At 41.4% G+C, this 21558-nt stretch overlaps 1 protein-coding gene and 1 long non-coding RNA gene across 3 annotated transcripts in view; one reads left to right on the forward strand and one right to left on the reverse strand.

Moving 5' to 3' along the window:
* Positions 1-482, reverse strand: part of LIFR (LIF receptor subunit alpha) — a 77587-nt gene extending 77105 nt beyond the window's left edge. For both annotated transcript variants that reach the window (XM_017853198.1, XM_017853197.1), the window contains exon 1: positions 402-482. The gene's annotated coding sequence lies outside the window, so the exon portion shown is untranslated. The remainder of the gene's footprint in view (positions 1-401) is intronic.
* A 1562-nt stretch (positions 483-2044) lies between these two features.
* Positions 2045-21558, forward strand: part of LOC108515984 (uncharacterized) — a 112048-nt gene continuing 92534 nt past the window's right edge. Inside the window, exon 1 of the long non-coding RNA XR_001881687.1 lies at positions 2045-2390. This is a non-coding gene — a long non-coding RNA (uncharacterized LOC108515984). The remainder of the gene's footprint in view (positions 2391-21558) is intronic.

A 21558-nucleotide genomic window follows, 5' to 3' on the forward strand; every position in this document is an offset into this window, starting at 1 on the left:
CTGCCCCGGCCCCGCCCCAACCCGCGCGTCCCCGCCGATCCCCGACCGCGCGCCCGCGCGCCCGCGGGGCTGCTCCAGGCAGTTGGAGGAATGCGACCGCGCCACGGGCCCCGGACGCCGAGGGTGGTGCTTCCTCCGAGCCTCCGGTGGTGAGGCCGCTCTCAGAAGGTCATGGAAGCGCAGGGGAGAGCGAGGCGGCCGAGCCCAGGCAAATCCTCGCGAAAGGCCGAGTGCACGACGGCCCTGCGGGGAGGACCGCGGCTCTCCGAATGCTGCCGCTGCAAACAGTGCCTTGAGGAGAGGAAAGCGCGGGACGGTGTTTTCGCCGCCTCTGTTACCACTGCACACACGAAAAACAGCTTCTAGGAGAGGGGGATGATTGTTGAGACTTTGCGAATTACCTAAACAGCCCAGGGCCGAGGCGCCGCCGCTCGCGTCACCGCCCTCCTGCTGGGTGCGGGACTCCCCTGCCCGAGAGGGCCCGCGGGCGCGCCGAGAATATCCTGGAGCCATCTAGTCTTGCCTCCAAGGCGGGGTGGGCTTATTTGTGCGGAGCAGAAACGGATCCCTTAATGGGGTGAGATTTTTCCTCCGTACATTGTTCCCATTTCCGCAGTTTCACTTGGCCTCGGTTTTCTTCCAGAGTAATGACCAAATGAAATTAGCTGGAGAGCGTTTGATGGCGCAGGATCGCGGTCTGAAGATGTTTACGCTGTATGCCGGACGCGTTTGATGGTGTTCTCTTCGGCACAATTAATTTTGCAAAGTTAAGAAATGTGCCAGATAGAGCCCCTGGCACACAGTCAGGACTACAGACACACCTTGAGTAGGAAACCGGCTTGTTTGTTTCATCTGTGATTTATGTGATGCACCAGCACCAAGGCCAACGTGCTTTTTAAAGACCTTTGGATGAATTTACAAAGCAATTTATAAATTGGCAAAATGAAGCTTGTTTTGTAAAATAACTCTTCCCTGTTGATCATGTAATTAAATGGGCAACAAAACACCTGAAACTACATTTATTGAAAAGTAGACTCCCAAAACAAAAATATGTATTTCACAGCTAGATATGGTCGCTATTAGTGTCCTAATGGCCAACTCCATCCATGTGTGTATTTTGAACACTAAAAACGCCTCCTGTTACCCCTAAGACCTTGTTTGGATAACATTTTTCTGTTATAGGTACTTGAAACCAACCCCATTTAAGATGTTTACCCTTTTTCTTGAGTCCTTGATGGTTTGGGAAATTTATCATTATTCATATTGCACAATCCTGTCACTGTCTTTTCCATTAGGCACAGTGCCTAAGGTCCACAATATTTTTAGAGGCCCACAAAAAAAAAATTCTTTTCAAATCAGAAGGAAAAATATTTAGGTTTAAGAAAGTATTTTAATATAAAATTAATATATTTGTTTTTGTACTAATACAATCTTAAGTATATATATATTTAATGGAGTAAGGGGCTCAACGAAGGCAAAAAAGCCTAGGGCCTGTGTGGCCCTGTTGCCTGGGGTTGAAAAATCCCATTCCATGAGAAGAATTTAGTTTTAAGCATATTACATAAAATGCTCGTTTCTGTGGCCTTGCTGTAATAGATAGATGGAGATTTGGAGTAGTGATAATGGCTAACATCCACCTGGTACACCATGTGTCCATTACCTCTTAATCCTCATAGCACGCCTGTGAAATCGGTACTATTCTCATACTTGGGGGGGTGATGCAGGTTTTGTGGGGCCTGCAATTTATGCAATTTGGGTGGTCCTCTTAAAAGCAAATACTGTGTATTAGTCCGTTCTCACACTGCTATAAAGAACTGCCCAAGACTGGGTAATTTATAAAGGAAAGAAACTTAATTGACTCACAGTTCCACATGGCTAGGGAGACCTCAGGAAACTTAACAATCATGGTGGAAGGAGAAGCAAGTACCTTTTTCACAAGGAAGCAGGAAAGAATTGTGAGTGGAGGAACTTGCCAAACACAAAACCATCAGATCTCGTGAGAATTCACTTACTATCATGAGAACAACATAGGAAAACTGTCCCCATAATCCAATCACTTCTCTCCCCAACACGTGGGGATTACAATTCAAGATGAGGTTTGGGTAGGAACACAAAACCTGACTATATCACACAGCATGTCCAGGTTGCCCCAGCACCACCCAGTAGAAGAGAAAATGACAGAGGGAAAGTCCAAGCGGAAAGAAACCTCAGTCTCAGCTAATTGTGGTGACAAGATATTGCTTTTGCAAATTGTACATAAACGCATGACCAGGTGAATGTATCGCCAAGGCTCCTGCCAAGGCCTGGAATGGAGGCCTAGAGAAGATGCCCGAAAGTTTATGCTGTGAGCTTCACAGAAGACCTACCTTCCATGTATACCCATTTTACAGGTAAGAAATTTAGGAATTTGCCGCAGCTTCTAAGGAACACCACATTCCTTACACCATACTGTGGTATAATTTGAAGAGTTGCAGTATACGCACTGTTTCATGAGAAAAAACAGAGTTTATATTTCTGTAACAAAGCAAGAGCTTTAAATATATGTTAGCAATATTTGACCAGGCCATAACCCAGCTTAGGGCACCTGACTGCTGTCTGTGCTGTCAAGAATAAATTTTCTTATCTGTTGTATAAAAATCTGAATTAATCTATATGGACTCCTGAAGGAATTTCATCTCAATTTCAAGTCTCATGGATTGACACTATTTTTGCTTACTTTGTCATAGACCAGTCTATGTTGTAAATTCTAATTTATGTAATGTTTACTTTTTGCAGTTTCATGAAGTGAAATATAAGTGAAATATAAGTTGCAAAATAAGTATCAGAACAAGAACGCATTTTGTTTGATGCTTATATTGCATAATACAACGAGCCTTATCTCCATAAGTGTTTGTTGAATAAATAAAACAATGAAATAGAGTAAGTCACAAAACTAGAAGTAAAAGTGTAAGTTTTGTCACAAGTTAAAATTGAATGGGACTGAAGTAGCAAAATGTTGAGCTGTAAGTACTTGCTGGATAAGCAGAACTGATTTCTTAATTATTTTGTGCTAAACGTTTGTGATCTTCTTCCCAGCTACTGGCTCTTCTTTCTGTTTTTGTTTTGATAATTTATTTTCTTTTTTGCAAATGCTATTGCATTTGAAATGCATCATTATATAGCAATGTTCAAATGAAACAAAAATCATAATCACACCTGTAATGAAAGTTCTGGAAATGAAACGCGTTGTTTTTTGAATGGATCAATTACTCACAGAAACAGCAACCTTGAGTTGATGGGAGTTTTTCATTAAATTACCTACATCTTGACCCTTAAATAGGCTTCTCTTTATGCGTGATCTAATATATATAGTGTTTATCAGTCAGCAGGAGAAGATATGGCTATGTTCCTGGAATAAATTTTGGAAGCAAAAAAAAAAAAAATCTACAAATTAAGCATAGTTTATTAACCTGTGAATAATTGAAATGAGTGAAACTGTTTTTCATTTTAAGGCTGACTGATAAATGTAGACTTAAATTGGTTTATTTTGGAGCACAGTGTTGGACAAGATTCAAAACTTTAATTATATCCCTGTAACATGAAGACATTTGAGAGTAATCAGTTATTTTTCTCTAGATTTTATGTTCTTTACCCAAAGTGGTTTGGAATGCTATTTGAGAGACATGAAAAATATGACAAAGACCATAAAAAATAGTATCAGCTCAAAATTCTGTTTAGAATATTCTCTTTTAGATGCAATGATTTCAGGGTGCTATGTCCAGTAATTTGATAAATTATGTCTCTAGCTTGGCCCCAGCAGGATTGCATTTTGTCTTTTTTTTTTTTTTTTTTTCCAGACAGAGTCTTGCTCTGTCGCCCAGGCTGGGGTGCAGTGGTGCAATCTCGGTTCACTGCAGCCTCCGCCTCCCAGGTTCAAGCAATTATCTGCCTTAGCCTTCCGAGTTGCTGGGATTACAGGTATCCGCCACCATGCCTGGCTAATTTTTATGTGTTTTTAGTAGAGACGGGGTTTCACCATCTTGGCCAGGCTGGTCTTGAACTTCTGACCTGTAATCCACCCACCTTGGCCTCCCAAAGTGTTGGAATTACATGCATGAGCCACCACGCCCACCTATCTTTTGTTTTATTTATACCATGCCTTCTTCCAAAAGGGACTTAAGGTGGTTTATTTACAATGAAAGACAAATATTTTTTAAAAAAGACAAGTTGAAATTCTGGCTGAGACAAACAATAGTATTTGAGCATAAAACTGAGCCCAAGCTTCCTCATAGCAGTGTAATAGGGGAAATGAAGGTTTGCATAGCTCTCATTGTCAAGTGGAAGGAGTCCTACAGTTTCATCAGGAGAAAGCCTTTCCTGACCCAGTCTCTGGGAAGAATTTGTCTTAAGGGTACTTATCTGAGCGATACTCACATATCTAAGTTAAGAGGGACACTACACAACAACAATTTTGGTTATCTTTTGGTGGCATACAGAGCTAATTTTTTTTGTGTGGTAATTAACTTCAAAATTGCTATTGTTGAAAGTAAGTAGTGAGACTCTTACCACAGTTGTTTTGTTTTGGTTTTTGTTTTCCCTAGCCTTTGAAGTCAAGCCAATGATGTAATATGAAATCTTGGTTTTCCCAGTTCCCTTCTCTATAAAAAGGGGTTATTAAAAGTACCTACCTCATAGGATTGTAGAGATGACAAAATGAATTAATTCCTATCAAACCACTTACTGCTGTATCAAATTTACTGTAGCCTTCCTCAGCCAAGGTATATATGTCTATTTGTTCCTCCCCTCTTAGAAGTTGTCTTTTTGTAGACCATCTGAAATCCCTTTTGGAAGGATGCGTGCATATGTGCCTGACACAAAGTAAGCAATAAATATTTGCTGTGAATGTTATCATTATGATTTCTACTACCACTCCTAAATCTATCAAAGCAAATACAGGAGCTACTTTGGGAGTGGGGTGATGATTAGGCAGTTCTAGCCCCCAATTGTCCTTACAGAGTAAAGCTTAGAGAATTATGAGGAGTAAATTGGTATTACTGAGATACCCATAAAGCAGTCATTTTCTCTTTGGTTCCATTGTATTGTTTACCATCACCTCATGTCCTCTATGACTTCACTTCACTGTTTAATTTGAAGAACATGAAGTAAGAACACTTTCCCCCGATAACCCCCTAACATTTGCTTAACCTCCTGGGTCTTGGAGACCTCTTATACTCTTGGGAGACTAAATGGCACAGCTGTTAAAGCCAACTCTCTGAGCCAAAAGCCCAGTGTTGGGGATCCTGGGGGCACCGCAAATGTGAAGAGAGCCAGTGACAGGAGGGAGGGAGACAGCCCTAGCAAACCCTCTCTTTCCAGAGTGAACCCTGCCCATCCACTCTGCTCTGCCCCTCTCCATATGGTTGTCCCGATGAACTTCTATCTGATTGGAATCTTCGTTTCACATTCTTGTTCTTCCTATCCCTAAGGAATCTTCTTGTTTCCCTTCTTGCCTCTCCCATCTTCTCTTCCGCCTCCATCTTCACCTATACCTCACTTCTTAGCCCTTGAGCCTCCATCCCTTTACCTCTTCCTTTTGACTTCTTGAGCACTCTCCTCTGTCCCTGCTTTTCTTTCTTTCCCCTTATTCTTTATCTGTTGTCCAGAGTCATTTAGGGAGGCAAAGCAAAACATTTAAATTGATGCTACCTTCTTTCTTATAGCCCATCATACATCCAGAATACTAGGCTAATATTCTCAGTTAAGCTAATGGATCCCACAAAAAAGCAATTTACTCCCTTTTGAGTGGTGATATTAAGCCCATTATTGAATGTATTCCTATGCTACTGCACTCAATGCGTTGCCAGAGGCATCTTGTGCGGATGGAGAAAGAAGCCAAAAGATTAAGGGATTGAGCTGAGGTCCAGCCAGGGGTGGTGGAGTGGTTCAAAATTGAACCCAAATTCCTTAAATCCTGAATATATTATTCTAAATAACGCACTTAATCCACAGCCTTCAATATTATGTACAAAACCAAAAGTCTAAAACTACAGGGGTGAATTTTTCTTTCCAGTTTCTGACTGTGAAGAATTTTCAGTGGTTACACATTTGCCAATAGGCATAATTCAAGGTCTCTGAAACACTGGGTAGCTGAAAAATAACTAGTCAGTTAAATAATTAATTTAAATAACAGTGATGTCCCCATGGTTTTCTTCGGGTACCTAATCTAGAACACTGCCTGGGTCTCATATCGGGAAAACAAAAGTAGCCATCACTATGGCAGCCCTGGTAAACACGGACATTTCTGTGGATGGTATTTCTACTGGAATTTAAGGTAACTGAGGACACCACTCTCAAAGGGAAAGTCTGCAGCTTGGAATTTTTTTCTGTGACACACCCAAGAAATCTTGTGTTTCTGGCTATTTTGTTCCCAGGGTCTTAGACTTAAAGGGCTGACAGAAACCTTGCTACTACCCTAATCAATGTGGTATCCCACTCAAACGTGAATTCACGTAGAATTCCATTCTACCCACCCAAGTGGTCTTGACCTGGACTATTCCAATGAGTCTAACCTGACTGGGTTTTCTCTTAACTTTAGAAAAGAGAAACATAGCTGTGCAGGTGACTCTCAGGTTGGGAGATTAATATTAATTGGTTATTAACATAAAGAGTCCCCATGCTAGGCACTTTCTCTGTGTTTTTTATGTGTAGGTATTAGTCTTACTTTACAGGTGAAGAGACCAAAGCTCAAAGGAGTAAAATAACAAAGATATGAACGCACCAGTCTGTTTAATTCCAAAGTCATCACAATTTATAATGATTTAGAAGATATTGACTAAAAATGGGGCTCAGAATTCATAATCACTAGAAAACATTGAACATTTATTAAGCACTTATGGCATGCCAGGTGCTGTCTTCCAACTCAGCCCATCCTCCCTACAACCCTGCAAGTTACAGGGAGGGTTGTCATCTCCATTTACAAGTCAGGCAAAGAGGTTCACTAACTTGCCAAAGGCCACACAGTTATTGACAACAGTGTGATTCAAACCATGGCAGTCTGGCTCCAGAGCCCACACTCCTCACTCCTGGACGCTGTGTTCCACTTCAGTGCTGGCCACTGAACCTTCTCCTACCGCTTCTAGTTTCAGGAGCTTCACTAGGATCTCACCTACACCACAGTGCCTTTGTGAGTGAGGCTTTGACAAAGTTGGGTTTTGACTGAGTGCTATCAAAGGCTCTTCTCAACCCAAAGGACATGCTCTGAATTCTGTCTTTCTTTAGTCCAAATGGCTCCTGTCCTTTGTCTCTGTTGGGTTGAATCTAATTCTTTCTCTCCTACATTCCTGTTTCAGGTTGTATTGCTCGTTGAGATAGAGACTTGCTGTTTCCTGTGGGTGTTGTTTGAGTGCAGAATTGTGTCTCTGTAGGACCAGCCCATCCCCCTTGCCCACACTACTCTCTTCTGCTTTGAGACCCCATGATTGGATTTTTTTTTTTTTTTTTTTTGAGACTACTGCCCAGGCTGGAGTGCAGTGGCACCATCACAGCTCGCTGCAGCCTCGACCTCCTGGGTTCAGGTGATCCTCCCACCTCAGCCTCCCAAGTAGCTGGGACTACAGACACACCACCACGCCTGGCTAATTTTATTTTTTGTAGAGACAGGGTCTCATTATGTTGCCCAGGCTTGTCTCAAACTCCTGGGCTCAAAGGATCCTCCCATCTCAGCCTGCCAAAATGTTGGGATTACAGGTGTGAGCCACCACACCCAGTTCCCCATGACCAGATTCTCATTCTGCTACTCACCTCTCGTGGGTTACTCCTTTCTTCAACCTTAAAGTAATATATTCAAAACCACCAACAGCCAGGAGCATCCCTAGACACTTCCATTGGATTTAGAGAGCGTTATGTTTGTCTATGCCATATATATCTGTATGTGTGTATATATATATGTATTCTCTCTCTCTATATATATATATATAATTTTTTTTTTTAGGCAGAGTCTCACTCTTTCACCCAGGCTGGTGTGCAGTGGTGCGATCTTGGCTCACTGCACCCTCCACCTCCTAGGTTCCAGTGATTCTCCTGCCTCAGTCTGCTGAGTAGCTGGGATTACAGGCGCCTGCCACCATGCCTGGCTAATTTTTTGCATTTTTAGTAGAGACAGGGTTTCGCCACGCTGGCCAGCTGATCTCGAACTCCTGGCCTCAAGCAATCCATCCACCTTGGCCTCCCAAAGTGCTGGGATTATAGGTATGAGCTTTCATCTATAGTTTGCACAGCAGTTTAGTAAGGAATTTGTTGAAATTGTACTAGACTTATATTCAGTATTGAGCCCTGGATGTTCAATACTTTATCTTTAGAAAATAAAAATTTTCAGTTGAGGAACACAGCATATCAGTATTCCATTAATATAGTTTTCAGTATTACAGATATAACAATGAAAATTGTTCAATGACGATTCCTTTCCTACAAGTGGTAGAAATACAGCCCTCAATAATTTAGGCAAAAAAGGAAGGAGGAAAGATCGTGAAAAAGAATATTAAGTTCCAAATGGCAGCATAGCTATTGCCTAACTAATTTAGGCCAAAAGGGAAGGGAAAAAGGTCACGTAAAAGAATATAAAGTCCCAGATGGTGACATAGCTATTGGGAGAAGGTAAATTCCTACATGAAGGAAGGTGGGAAGGGCAAACAGTGCCTTCATATGTCCACAAAACATATGAAATGAGATGATGTATATGATAAAGCATCACGTGGAATTAAAGTATACTTCTGTCATCATTGTTGATTTTTTTTTTTTTTCTTTTTTGAGATGGAGCTTAGCTCTTGTTGCCCAGGCTGGAGTGCAATGGTGCAATCTCGGCTCACTGCAAACTCCACCTCCTGGGTTCAAGTGATTCTTCTGCCTCAGCCTCCCAAGTAACTGGGAATACAGGCATGCTCCGCCACGCGTGGCTAATTTTGTACTTTTAGTAGAGACAGGGTTTCTCCATGTTAGGCTGGTCTCGAACTCCCAACCTCAGGTGATCCCCCGGCCTCGGCCTCCCAAAGTACTGGGATTACAGATGTGAGCCACTGCGCCCAGTGTCATTGTTGATTTTTAAAACTCAGTATTCAACAAATATTTATTGAGTACTTAATACATATGCATGCTAAGGAAACAACAGTAAGTGACACAAAGCCCTTTGTCTTATGAAGACTCTTATGAAGCTTACATAGTAAGACTCAAAACATGGTCAGAATGTCCTTGATTAGCCTGAGTTGCCAAAAAAGAAACTGTTTTAAAATTAATTTTTCGTTGCTTTCTGTCTTTCATTTTTTCTTCCTATCATAGCGCTAGATGAAGATTTAGATATACATGCTTAAAGCCTGAGTATTTGATTTCTGAATGATTGAAGGTTAATTACAGCTCGTAAAAATATTAGAATTAACATATAATATTCAGCCTAAAAGATATAGGAAATATATTGTTCCTTTGATTTTTAAATCCCTTTTAGTCGCTCAAAGTTAAGATAAAGTTTGCAGTCATATCAGTTGGTTTAAAATCAATATTTTCTTCATTTTAAGCATTTTCTATTTGCTATTCAAGGGAGAGAAAACGATAAAGGATCTTTTCTCCCCCAGCCACTAACACAGCAATAGATCTACATAAAATTGTTAGTTCCCTTCTTTTGTATTAATATCTCTATACTCTTGTTCATTATTTTCTAAAGGCATTGAGAAGTTAATCAGAAGTTTATGAAAAAAGAGACTTTCTAATCAGAGAAGGTTGGGTAACACTGAGTTAAACAGCTTTATAAGTCACAGGCCATTTTAGAACCCTTAGTTCATTGTGGATCCTCAATTATAACATAGTGTAATGTAATAGTATAATATATGGGAGGACACTTCCCAACATTCATTCTCCCGTTTCCTAGTAACAATGTCTAGATTGCCCTGTGGGAAACCACCCATCCCTCACGCTTAGTCCCTGAGTTCTGATGAGTCTGTCCCCCATTCCTGGCTTTAGAAATGTTCATATGACAGGTGATTCATTGATAAGTGTTAACAACCAATTCTTAAAAAAAAAGAAGAAAATCCTTGATTTGTAGCATTTGCCATTTTCCGTGGTTCCAGCATTTGCCACTCGTACCATGGCCAACTTCAAGCTACCAAGGTGAAATCACTGAACATGGAGTTGGGAAGAGAGGCACATCATCAACTCCTGGGAACCTGCAGTGCACAGTGTCAGAGATGACCCAGTCTAAGTAAATCATACCATTTATCCCTCTGGGCCCAGGACTCAAGCCAGACCAGCTCCTTAGGTCCAATTCCTTCAATGTTTTTAAGAACTGTTGTGAAAGAGGCACCATCTTTCACTGCGTTCGTTGAAAGGAAGAAATTGGAACCAGTTCTGGTGATCTACTTTCCATGTGGTCTGTTTGGAAAGAGCCTGGCTGAGAATGCAGACCCTCAGAGAAGTGACTAGCAGAGCTGAGAGATGGAGAGAGACCAAATTCTGGAATCACTGTTTGAGTCCTTGGATCTTGTCCAACCTGAACCTCTGGACATTGTTGTTACATGAGCCAATAAATCCCCTTCTTTCTCTGTCTCTCATTCTCTTTCTCTTCATCTGCCTCTCTTATCCATTATTTATTAATTTTTCTTTTATTAAACCTGTTTGGTTTTTCTTTCATTGAAAGAATATGACCATTCTGTATTTCTTTTTTTTTTTTTTTTTAAGACAAGAGTCTCATTCTGTTGCCCAGGCTGGAGTGCAGTGGCATGATCTTGGCTCACTGGAATCTCCGCCTCTTGAGTTCAAGCAATTCTCCTACTTCAGCCTCCTGAGTAGCTGGGACTACAGGTGCACACCACCATGCCCAGCTAATTTTTGTATTTTTAGTAGAGCCGAGGTTTTGCCATGTTGGCCAGGCTGGTCTCGAACTCCTGACCTCAGGTGGTCTGCCCACCTCAACCTCGCAAAGTGCTGGGATTACAGGTGTGAGCCACCGCCTGGCCCAACCATTCTGTATTTCAAAGAGCCTGCCATGAGCCTAATATTCCCCCAGAGCAACTTGGAAACTGCTATTCTAGCTCATTCTCTCCCTACACCTCACAGAGACTAGGTACTGTGAGTAACTGTCTTCTAAACATCTGATCTGACTGCTTTGTTGTAAAGGCTGTTCAGATTCAACCTATTCAAAATCGAACTCATATTTTCTTCTGAAAACATACTTCTCCTATGACTCTCATTTTCAATAACTCATGTACAAATTATGTGCCTGACCAGGTATATAACAGTGAAGATGATAAAGTTCTTGCCCTCATGGAGCCCTCATTCTAGAGAGAGAAAGAGACCATACGTAAACATGTAGGTAAATAAGGTGCCAATGGCAACTTGCAATAAGTGGTTTGGAAAAAAAATTACGTGGGTTTAAAGGGATAGAGAATGACAGCGGTTTCTACGGTAATGGAGTAGTTGGAGGAGGCCTTCTTGAGAAGGAATTTTTGAGCAGAGAGGGCTAAATGAAATGAGACAAGGGCCTATGAGAGTTTCTGGGGGACGAGCAGGCACATGGTTGGCATGTTCCAGAACTTCAGGGAGGTCAGTGTGGCTGGAGTCCAGAAGCACAGGGAGGTTGGAGAAGTATCTGGGAGGTCAATTAGGTGGGATGTTGTAGGCAGGATAAAGGACCCTTGAATTTCTTCTGCACATGATGGCAAGATTTGGAGCATGAATCCCTCTGCCCCATGTGTGAGGAGTAGATTATAGGGGTCAAGAAGAGACACCACATTGAGGGGCTGAGTATAGTTAGTCAAGGGAGTGACCGTGCTGGCTAAGACCACCCTCCTAGCTATGCTGGTTGGGCATGATCTTTGACTTTTTCTTCTCCTTCATTTGCTACATTCATGCATACATGCCCACCTGGGGGTTTTGTTTTTATAATGCACTTTACAGCCATCAGAAGCAGGTTGAGTGTCCCAGGATGCAAACTCTAGGACAGAGATTAGTGTGGAGGAGGTTTATTCGGAGTGTTCTTGAGACAGAAGCTTGTCAAAGAGAATGAAAGAAAGCACAACTGGGCAGAGAAAGAAGTTCAACTGCAATGTGGTGAGTTATGAGGCTGAGATGGCCCTTCACAGCTGTCCTAAGCTGTGGTGAGAGTTAGGGGCCTTTACACCTGCAGTGATGATCAGTCATTCATGCCACCATCCCAGGAAGAGGTCATGACCTTGGCCAAAGGCCCTCTTTTGGCAGCATTCCCAGTGACTTGGATAATCTGATCATTATTACTGAAGGGGAGGTCTGGGCACCATATCGCAACATCCTGGTACCACATCACCCATTTTTACACTTGTCACTGAAACTGCCTTGATTTAATTCCTCACTCTTCCTGCTTAGATTATAGCCCACTATTCTATCTCGAGTTATACTCCAAAGTAGAAGTCAAGTTAGTCCTTATTGCCTTCACAATGACATTTAGACTCAGCATAGCATTGAGACTCTTCAAGAGCCAGATGTCATCCCCTACTGCAGGGGTCACCGGCCTGTGGCCTGTTAGGAACCAGGCTGCTCAGCAGGAGGTGACAAGCAGGTAAGTGAGCATTACCATCTGAGCTCCACCTCCTGTCAGATCAGCAGCAGCATTAGATTTTCATAGGAGTGTGAACCCTAGTATGAACTGCACATGGGAGGGATCTAGGTTGCATACTCCTTATGAGAATCTAATGCCTGATGATGTGATCTGAGGTGGAACTGTTTCATCCTGAAACCATCACCCCCACAACCCCAGTCCATGGAGACATTTTCTCCCATGGAAACTGGTCCCTGGTGCCAGAAAGGTTGGGAACCACTGCCCTACTGCGTGTCTTACAATCTGGGCAGACAAGCCTAATTGGCACACCCTAAAATCGCACTGTTGCTGGAACCTGAAATGTTGCCTTTCCACTCTATTAAAATTCTATTCTTCAAGGCTAGATCAAATTCTACCTCCTCTTTCCCAAGAATCTTTATTTTAATATTCATTTCATTCTGCCTAGAGTGTGTTGCTTATTTGTTAGCTGGGTAAGTGCAGTAATGAGGACCCCATCATTTTATTCCCCCTCAGTTCTTTACAGCATTTAACATGGTGGACTCCCAATCAGTGTCAGTTGACTTAGTCTGTTTCAGCCTTCGTCAATGACTAGATGATATCCTGACTGGCAGTATAGCAGACGGGTTACCAGCAGAGATTCTGGACCCATACTATCTTGATTCCCTACCATTTAATAGGTCCATAACACTTAGATAATTAAGCATGCTATACTTCAACTTACCCATCTGTAAAATGAAGATAATAATACCACCCAGTTCTTAGGGCTGTAGTTAGGATTAAATCAATTTGTCTAGGTAGAGCATTTAGAACAGTGGCTGCTATTTAATAAGTACATGTAAGTGTTTGCTTATAAAGGTACCTAAAGATTATTTGGGGACCTGCCCAAGTCATCAGTTCCCAAGGTGGCCCATGTTCATCAAGACTGTCCCAGAAGAGAGTGCTGTTCTTGCTGAGATTCTGTGAAGAGGCCTTCATACAGTTCTTCTGTAGGAAAATATAATAGAGTTCTTGTTTTCCTCTTATGAGCATACCTTTAATGAGTGAGGATTTTCTTGCAAAACATTTTGGAATTCTGTGCTTTCCTGAGGCTCTTTCGGTCTGGACTTAGACTGTGTTTTAGAATGAACATGATGCACTTTCCCAGTGTTGCAAGAAAAAAAAAGTACAAAGCATCATATTTATAAGTGAATAGATTCATGGACACTTTAGAACTTAGAGTTCACCTATTGCAGGAGACAAGAAAACAAAGAGATTAAGTGGCTTGCCTAATTAAAGGACAAAGTTACTTAATAACGTTAGCCAATTTTTGTACGAAGATGCCATTTTTTCAGGATGTATAATTCAGACAAAAGTAGATATAACTTGCTAAATCTCCACAGAACAAATAAAGGAACTCTTGTTTAATTTTAAGGCTATTGTGTTATTTAAAATTTATCCTAGATTTGGCGCAATACTTACTGGTCTTAAAATTAATTACCTTTTCTCATGAGCAAAAATAGTTACCATAATTATTCATTCATTTGTGTATTCATTCATTACTCAAAAGCCATTTGTGAGTCTCTTTTATGTACGAAGCACTGAACTAAAAATTGGAAACTTTGAAAATGAATAAACCCTAGTGTTCTGTGACTGGCTCACATCTGCAGAATCTGTGTGTCTCCTGAGTAGTCCAAATTTAAGCAACTTCAAAATGTGGGTGTAGGCTGCAACTCGATCTTCATCATCCAGAGGTTAACTATTGTTAGCCACAACATCAGTGATCAGATTCAGAGCCAAGGTGGAGCTATATACAACCAGTTATCATTAAGTGAGCATCGTTCTCTAGAAACAAGCGAATAATATGGACTGGTCAGCCGGGCACAGTGGCTCACGCCTGTAATCCCAGCACTTTGGGAGGCTGAGGCAGGCAGATCACTTGAAGTCAGAAGTTCGAGACCAGACTGGCCAACATGGTGAAACCCTGTCTCTACTAAAAATACAAAAACAATTAGTCAGGGGTGGTGGTGGGTGTCTGTAGTCCCAGCTACTCAAGAGGCTGGGGCAGGAGAGTCATCTGAACCCAGGAGGCAGAGGTTGCAGTGAGCCGAGATTGCACCACTGCATTCCAGCTCAAAAAAAAAAAAAAAAAAAGAAAAGGCACTAGTCTCCTTCTCCTCCTTTCCTTTGCCCCTACTGATTGAGCTGTACAAAAGCCAGAAGAAAAAGATGACATTACAAATTTTGTAGCACAATGTCTTGTTATCATAATGCAATATTAACGCAAGTATTATGTTTCTATGGGATGTTAAGTATAAAGTGAAAAAAATATCCCATGGTCAATGAATTTGGAAACTTCTGGTTAAACAACCTTAAAAATGTGTCTTTTAGTGTGCTTCCTTTTCTGAACTTTTAGCATGCTATTATGCATCATGAATCTCTAAGAGAGGCTAAAACATTTGACCTAAGTCAAACTAACTTGCCTGTGGAAACTTTTGTTTGCAGGGAGGGCATTGCCCATGAATACTTTCAAACCCAAGGTCAATTTTGTAAGTTTCTGTAGTTCATCATCCATTAGGTATTGCTTTTTTCTAATAAAAGTATTGTTTTACTATAGCTTAAGCCCACTTTATCTTTGAATATTATTATGGAGAAAATGATTCAAAATCATCTATATAAAATCTTGTCTTTACTTGTGTATTCGTCTGTTCTCACATTACTATAAAGAAATACCTGAGACTGGGTAATTTATAAAGAAAAGGGTTTAATTGGCTCACAATTCTGCAGGCTATACAGGAAGCATAGCAGCTTCTGCTTTTTGGTGACCTTAGGAAGCTTCCAATCATGCAGAAGGCAAAGAACGAGCAGCTGTCTTACATGGCAGGAGCAGGAACAAGATAGATAGAGTGAGGGAAAGGTGCTACACACTTTTTAAACAACCAGATCTTGCAAGAACTCACTGTCATGAGAACAGCACCAAGGGAAGGGTGTTAAATCATTCATGCTACCACCTGTTTATCCAGAGCTTATAACAGACATATCCAGTCTATCCTAGTGCTCCTCCTGTGCAGGGCTGAAGGGGGGTCAGAATATCTTTCCAATGCTATGCTTCAGGCAGTCATTTCCAATCCATGAAATGTGACCTGCTGGATTGAAATGAATTTGCCATGGTTGTTAACAATAGCTACCCCTTAATAGCACACCTACTACATGCCAAGCACTTTGTGCAGCCTTTTACTTAGAATCTGTTATTTCATCTCCATTTTAACTGCCATCACAGTGGTCTAAGTCACCACCATCTCTCACCCAAACTGTCATGATCACCTCCTAACCAATCATATTCCTTCCCTACACACTAGGGAACAGTTCAGACTGTGTGCATGGTCTATATAACCTGCAAGACGTGGCTGCTGCAGCTTTCCCCATCTTTGGTTCTGTCACTCTCCTGTGTTCCAACCATTGATCCACAGCTGGATTTCAGGTTTGGAAATTCAGTCTTATTAGTTCACTAAAAGGGAGCAAAACCCTGGAGAATCAAATCACAGTAATGAGCTCACAAGAGCTTAATGTGTAATGCACAACGCCAATTTACTAATTTAAAATGAGAAATGCAACAATTAAACCCACCAGATGTTTGTATTGCTTGTCTGTGACTTCTTTCTGGAAGCTAGAAGTAGCCATTAAGAGCTTTTGAGTTGAAATCAGACTGCTTGAGTGTCAATCTTGACTCTCCGCTTACTAACTAGGTGATCTCAGGCCAGTGGGTCAATGTGCCTTTCAGTGTCTACTTCACCATCAGTAAAGTGGGGGATAATGATGAATCCTACCTGTCTGCGTTGTTGTGGTGAGGTGTGAATGCGAAAACACGCCTGTTATGTATTACCATATTAGAACAGAAGTTGATGCATAGTAAGCATTCAACAAATATCAGTGACTATCCCTAGAATGAAAATCTACTGAAAGAACTAACTTAATATCAGAGCAAATGAAATTAAATAATTTTAAACAGAATGTCTTTTGCCAGTGTGTTGACCTTGTAAGTTACTGTTTATACATTCATCCTATTCAGTAGTTATTGACACCCAAATAATTTCAGACATGATCAGATTCACTTGGTAGTCCCTCATCCCATAAATATAAATGAATGAATGGATGAATACTGAAATGCAAATTCACAGATCAGCATATATTTTTGCACTTTCCTGATTTTGTCACCACTCCCAGCCTATTTCCCAACCCTCTTTTGCCTTCAGTTTAAAATGCTTAAAAGCAATCAAGGGGCTGGGCGTAGTGGCTCATGCCTGTAATCCCAGCACTTTGGGAGCCTGAGGGGGATAGATCACTTGAGGCTGAGGCTGGCTGATTACTGGAGACCAACCTGGCCAACATGGTGAAGCCCCACCTCTACTAAAAATACAAAAATTAGTCGAGCATGGTAGCATATGCCTATACTCCTAAGCTACTTGGGAGGCTGAGGCAGGAGAATTGCTTGAACCTGGGAGGTAGAGGTTGCAGTGAGCCAAGATGGCACCACTGCTTTCCAGCCTGGGCAACAGAGTGAGACTCCATCTCAAAAAAACAAAACAAAACAAAAAAAAGCAATCAAGGTAAGCCCACCACTTAAAAGCCTGGCCTGACACTGCATCTGGTCTTTCCCTTGCTCTTCTCTCTGCTTAGTCATGTCAGCCACACTCACTGTCTGTTTTTCTTACACATGCCAGGCTCCTTCCCTCTACAGACTTCCCTCATGCTATTTCATCTGCCTGAAATTTCTCACCCCAATTCTTGGCCTGGCTCTTGTCTACTTGCCTCAGAGACTCCTCCCAGACCCTCCCGACTGGTTAGATTCCGTTATTGCAATTTTCATAATTGTCATTAAATGGCCATTGTTTACCATGGGTATTCCTTCCCAGTAAAATCAATGAGGATAAGGACACTTTCTTGCTTACTGCTGGATCCCCAGTCTTCAGCACACAGGTAGGTAGTTAATCATTGTTGAATGTACGAATTTAATCTTCTTAACAATTTTCTGTAAGGGAAAGTCAAGGTTTTGAGCTGTCAAGTGACACACCCCAGTTACACAGGCAAACTCAGAGCAAGTTCCAACTCAGGTCTTTCAACCAGAGCCCTTAACTACCCAACACTGCTGCCACTTGGTTTCTACAAGTTACCTAGCTATCTACGCTCACCATCATTTTCCTTAGCTTAGACTCTACTCTACTTTGCATCCTGACGGTCACAGTCTTTTCCTAAGCTCTGGACTTTTGCTTTCATTCTTGAGCCTATCCAAACCTTCCCTGTAATATCTATACACATTGTTTTACCTCTCTAGCTAGAAGATGTTATATTTCATCCTATCAAGACATCTTTTTTCCCCTGCAACCCTGCAATTCCGTACCTACGTATATACTCAACAGGAACTTGTGCGTGTTTTCACCAAAACGCATGTACTGAAATTGTCACAGCACACTATTCATAATAACTCCAAACTGGAAACTATCCACATGTCTATCCAAGTAAAACAGATCAACTGTTTTGTATTCATATGTCATATTATATAATAGCGAGAATAAATGCTCTAAACTTTACACAACACAGATGAATCTCACAAAACGTGATGTTGGAGGAAATAAGTCAAGAACATTTTATGTGATTCCACTCAGAAAAAGTTCAAAAACTGGCAAGACTAATTTACAGTATTAAAAGTCAGGAATGGTGGCTACTCTTGAAAGAGTAGTGATTAGAAGGGTATGATGGGGGCCCCAGGGTACTGATAATGTTCTGTTTCTTGGTGTTTAGCTTATAAAAATTCATCAACATATACATTTATGATATGTGCACTTATATTTATGTATATTATACTTTAAGAGGTTTTATAAAACAACTTTGTGTCTGTTTGTTTCTGATTACTTCAATTTACAGAGACAAGTTTGCAAACTGATGCCATTGTCTGATGTGCTGGTTACCCACTATTTGCCCAGAGAGAGCTTCCTATACATGGAAAGAGACCACTCTGAATTGTTTAAAGTCTAAATTGTGACAAATGTGAAGAACACAGGGCCGCCTGCCATAGACTGTCAGAAATCCACTAATGGCTGTGCTGAGTTCATGGGCAGCTGTGGTTTGGGGCACAGATTAACAAACACACATGACACAGTCTGCTGATCCAGAAAACGTGCTGGACTGGTTTCCCACCTCTCGTATCTCTTCTCCATCCTCTGTAGGACCCAGAGGCCCCTCACCTATAGACTCATCCCTGCTCTGAGTTCTGGGACCAATCCTGTCCTTAGGGGGAAATTTAAAGAGACAGATTTGGGTAACTGAGGTGACCCAGGCTCAAGTTGGTTTAACTCAGATACTTGGAATGGTAGGCCTGGAAAGGAACCTTGTGAAGATTGCTCTTTTTAGGATTTACTCCTGTGTCACTGGTTTTGCATTTTGTTTGAGAAAGAGATACAGAGGAAGGTGATGGGGGAAGGGCATCATAACCTGTGGAAAGAGCATAGCTTTGAAATCACACTCCTGGGCCCACATACTAATGCCGTGGTTTAATCAGCCATGTGGCCTGGTTACATTCCTCCCTCAGCCTCTGTTTCCTCATCTCTATGGTGGGATAAAAGAACCAAATTTAAAGTTGTGAACATCAAAAACCACCCTGTTGGTCTAAGTCACTATCATCTCTTGTCTGTTATCGCAATAATCTGCTAACAGTTCTCTCTGCTTCCTCCTTGCTCCACTGCCATCTGTGGTCAACATCATATCCAGAACAATCCTGTTTAAAAATGTAACTTGGATGATTCTTCCTTTCGCTTAAAACCTGATCATGCCTTTCAGTTTCTCACAGGTAAGAGCCAGAGTTCCTATGATCATCTAAAACAGGCGCAACCTTGCTCAACCTTGGCACTCTTGACATCCAGAGCCAGATAATTTTTGGTTAAAGAGGGTTGGCCTGTGCATTATAGGCCTAGCTTTCCATGACAGACTTGCTGGCATTTTCTTGGGTCCAGTTGACTATAATGCAAGCCAGCACTTGGAGTCATAGAAACAAGATACCATCCGATAAGCAAGCAACTACAAATGCCAAGAGTGAAAGAAGGCTTGGAGGCCTGGCTGGTTGTCATTTTTAAGGTGTTAACGTGACATTAGACAGTTTCTTTGGCAGGTATCACAATACTGTCAGCAGCGAATCATCTGGTTACAGTACTTAGTTGCCTATGATAAGAAAGCATCAAGTAATCAAGTACGTATTATTTCTATCTCAGGTTTTCTTCATGCCTATTACGGGGAGGGATTCGGGGCAATATTCAGACACATTCAAAGCACAAAGTTGTGAAATTAGTCAAGCAACAGTCTGAAACTAAATTTGTAAGTAGAAATAGATCTGTGGACACAATCCTAAAGTGCTCACATAAGCAAAACCATTGATTGAACCATACTGCGTTTGTCTGAGATAAAATTGGAAATCATTTATCAAGCTGTCAGTGGAATCGATTTAAACTGACACTGATGACATAAACAGATACAGAAAGTTATAAGAATTTCACGAAAAGCTCAAGGCATTCAAAGACTCTAGTTGCAAAGATTTTTATGATTTGGTTTCTAAACATCTGGTCATGGTATCCACCCAACTCATTCTCCTCCCTCTCCTTTCTTCTCATTCTGACTTAATGTCTGAGTATGAAGCTAACAGTGGAGGAGGAAGTAGTGCTGATTGATGGAAAGAAACAGATATTTGAAGCTACGTTGTGCATATCTAGATCTAATTGTAAGTGCAGCCCTGATTTCAGCTGACTGACACCTCTCATTCTGCCTACCCACCTACTCCTTACCTTTCTGGTTATTCCCTACCCAGCTGTCAGGACTTCCACTTATCACACCTGGCCAAATCTCCCCAGTGCCAGTCATCTGCCTAGACTACCCCTTCACCTGTTCCCACACTGTGCAGGTGCCTGCCTAGTCTTCCTCCCACAAGAACCTGCACACCCTCCTCTTCCTGCCTGCTGACTGATAGCATCCCTACCTCCCAGACGCCTTCCCAAAGGTCTTATCTCCAGTTCTGACATGTCCTACCCCGTCAACCAAGAACTTCATCCTCTCAAAAACCATGGACGTTTTAGCTCTGTAACCAATGTTTGTTTTGCTTAAGACAGTTTGAATTAAGTTTCTGTCACTTGCAACTGAAGTAGCCCCTGATCTTCATTGGTAACAGAACTTAATGTTTTTAAAGCAGATTGGTTTTGGTTTTATTTTTTGAAAGAGCTAAGGGTCATTTAGAATCAGGCTTTTTGAACAAGATAGGCATTTAGCATGAAAGTATCATTTGTGCATAAAATATTTTGTACTAAAATATAATGAATATAAACTCAAATGTGATAAAACTGATTTCATACATGCTTCCCGGAATTCAAAGGAAGACCCTCCATGGTGCCTTCTTAAATTCAAATGACGTTTATTTAAATGCATGTTATCACATGACTGTTAATTGAACGGTGGCTTTGGAGTGGCATTTTCCAAGGTGTGGTTAACAGATCACCTGCATTGGTAATAGCTGGTTTAAAATTCAGATTCCTAGAACCCATCCAAGGCCCATTAAGTCAGAATTTCTGAGAATTGAGCTTGTGAATATTCTTTTCTTTTCCTTTTTCTGTGTTTTTTTTTTTTTTTTTTTTTTTGAGACAGACATTTGCTCTTGTTGCCCAGGCTGAAGTGCAATGGTGCGATCTTGGCTCACGGCAACGTCCGCCTCCCGGGTTCAAGCGATTCCCCTGCCTCAGCCTCCAGAGTAGCTGGGATTACAGGTATGCACCACCATGCCCAGCTAATTTTGTATTTTTAGTAGAGAAGGGGTTTCTCCATGTTGGTCAGGCTAGTCTCGAACTCCCAACCTCAGGTCCGCCTGCCTTGGCCTCCGAAAGTGCTGAGATTACAGGCGTGTGCCACTGCGCCCAGCCAAGAATACTCATTTAATAAAATTCCAGGTAACTACTAGACACCATTTCTTTTTTTTTTTTTTTTTTTTTTTTTTTTTT

Source organism: Rhinopithecus bieti, unplaced genomic scaffold, assembly GCF_001698545.2.
Source record: "Rhinopithecus bieti isolate Rb0 unplaced genomic scaffold, ASM169854v2 scaffold_34818, whole genome shotgun sequence".
Classification (NCBI taxonomy): domain Eukaryota; kingdom Metazoa; phylum Chordata; class Mammalia; order Primates; family Cercopithecidae; genus Rhinopithecus; species Rhinopithecus bieti.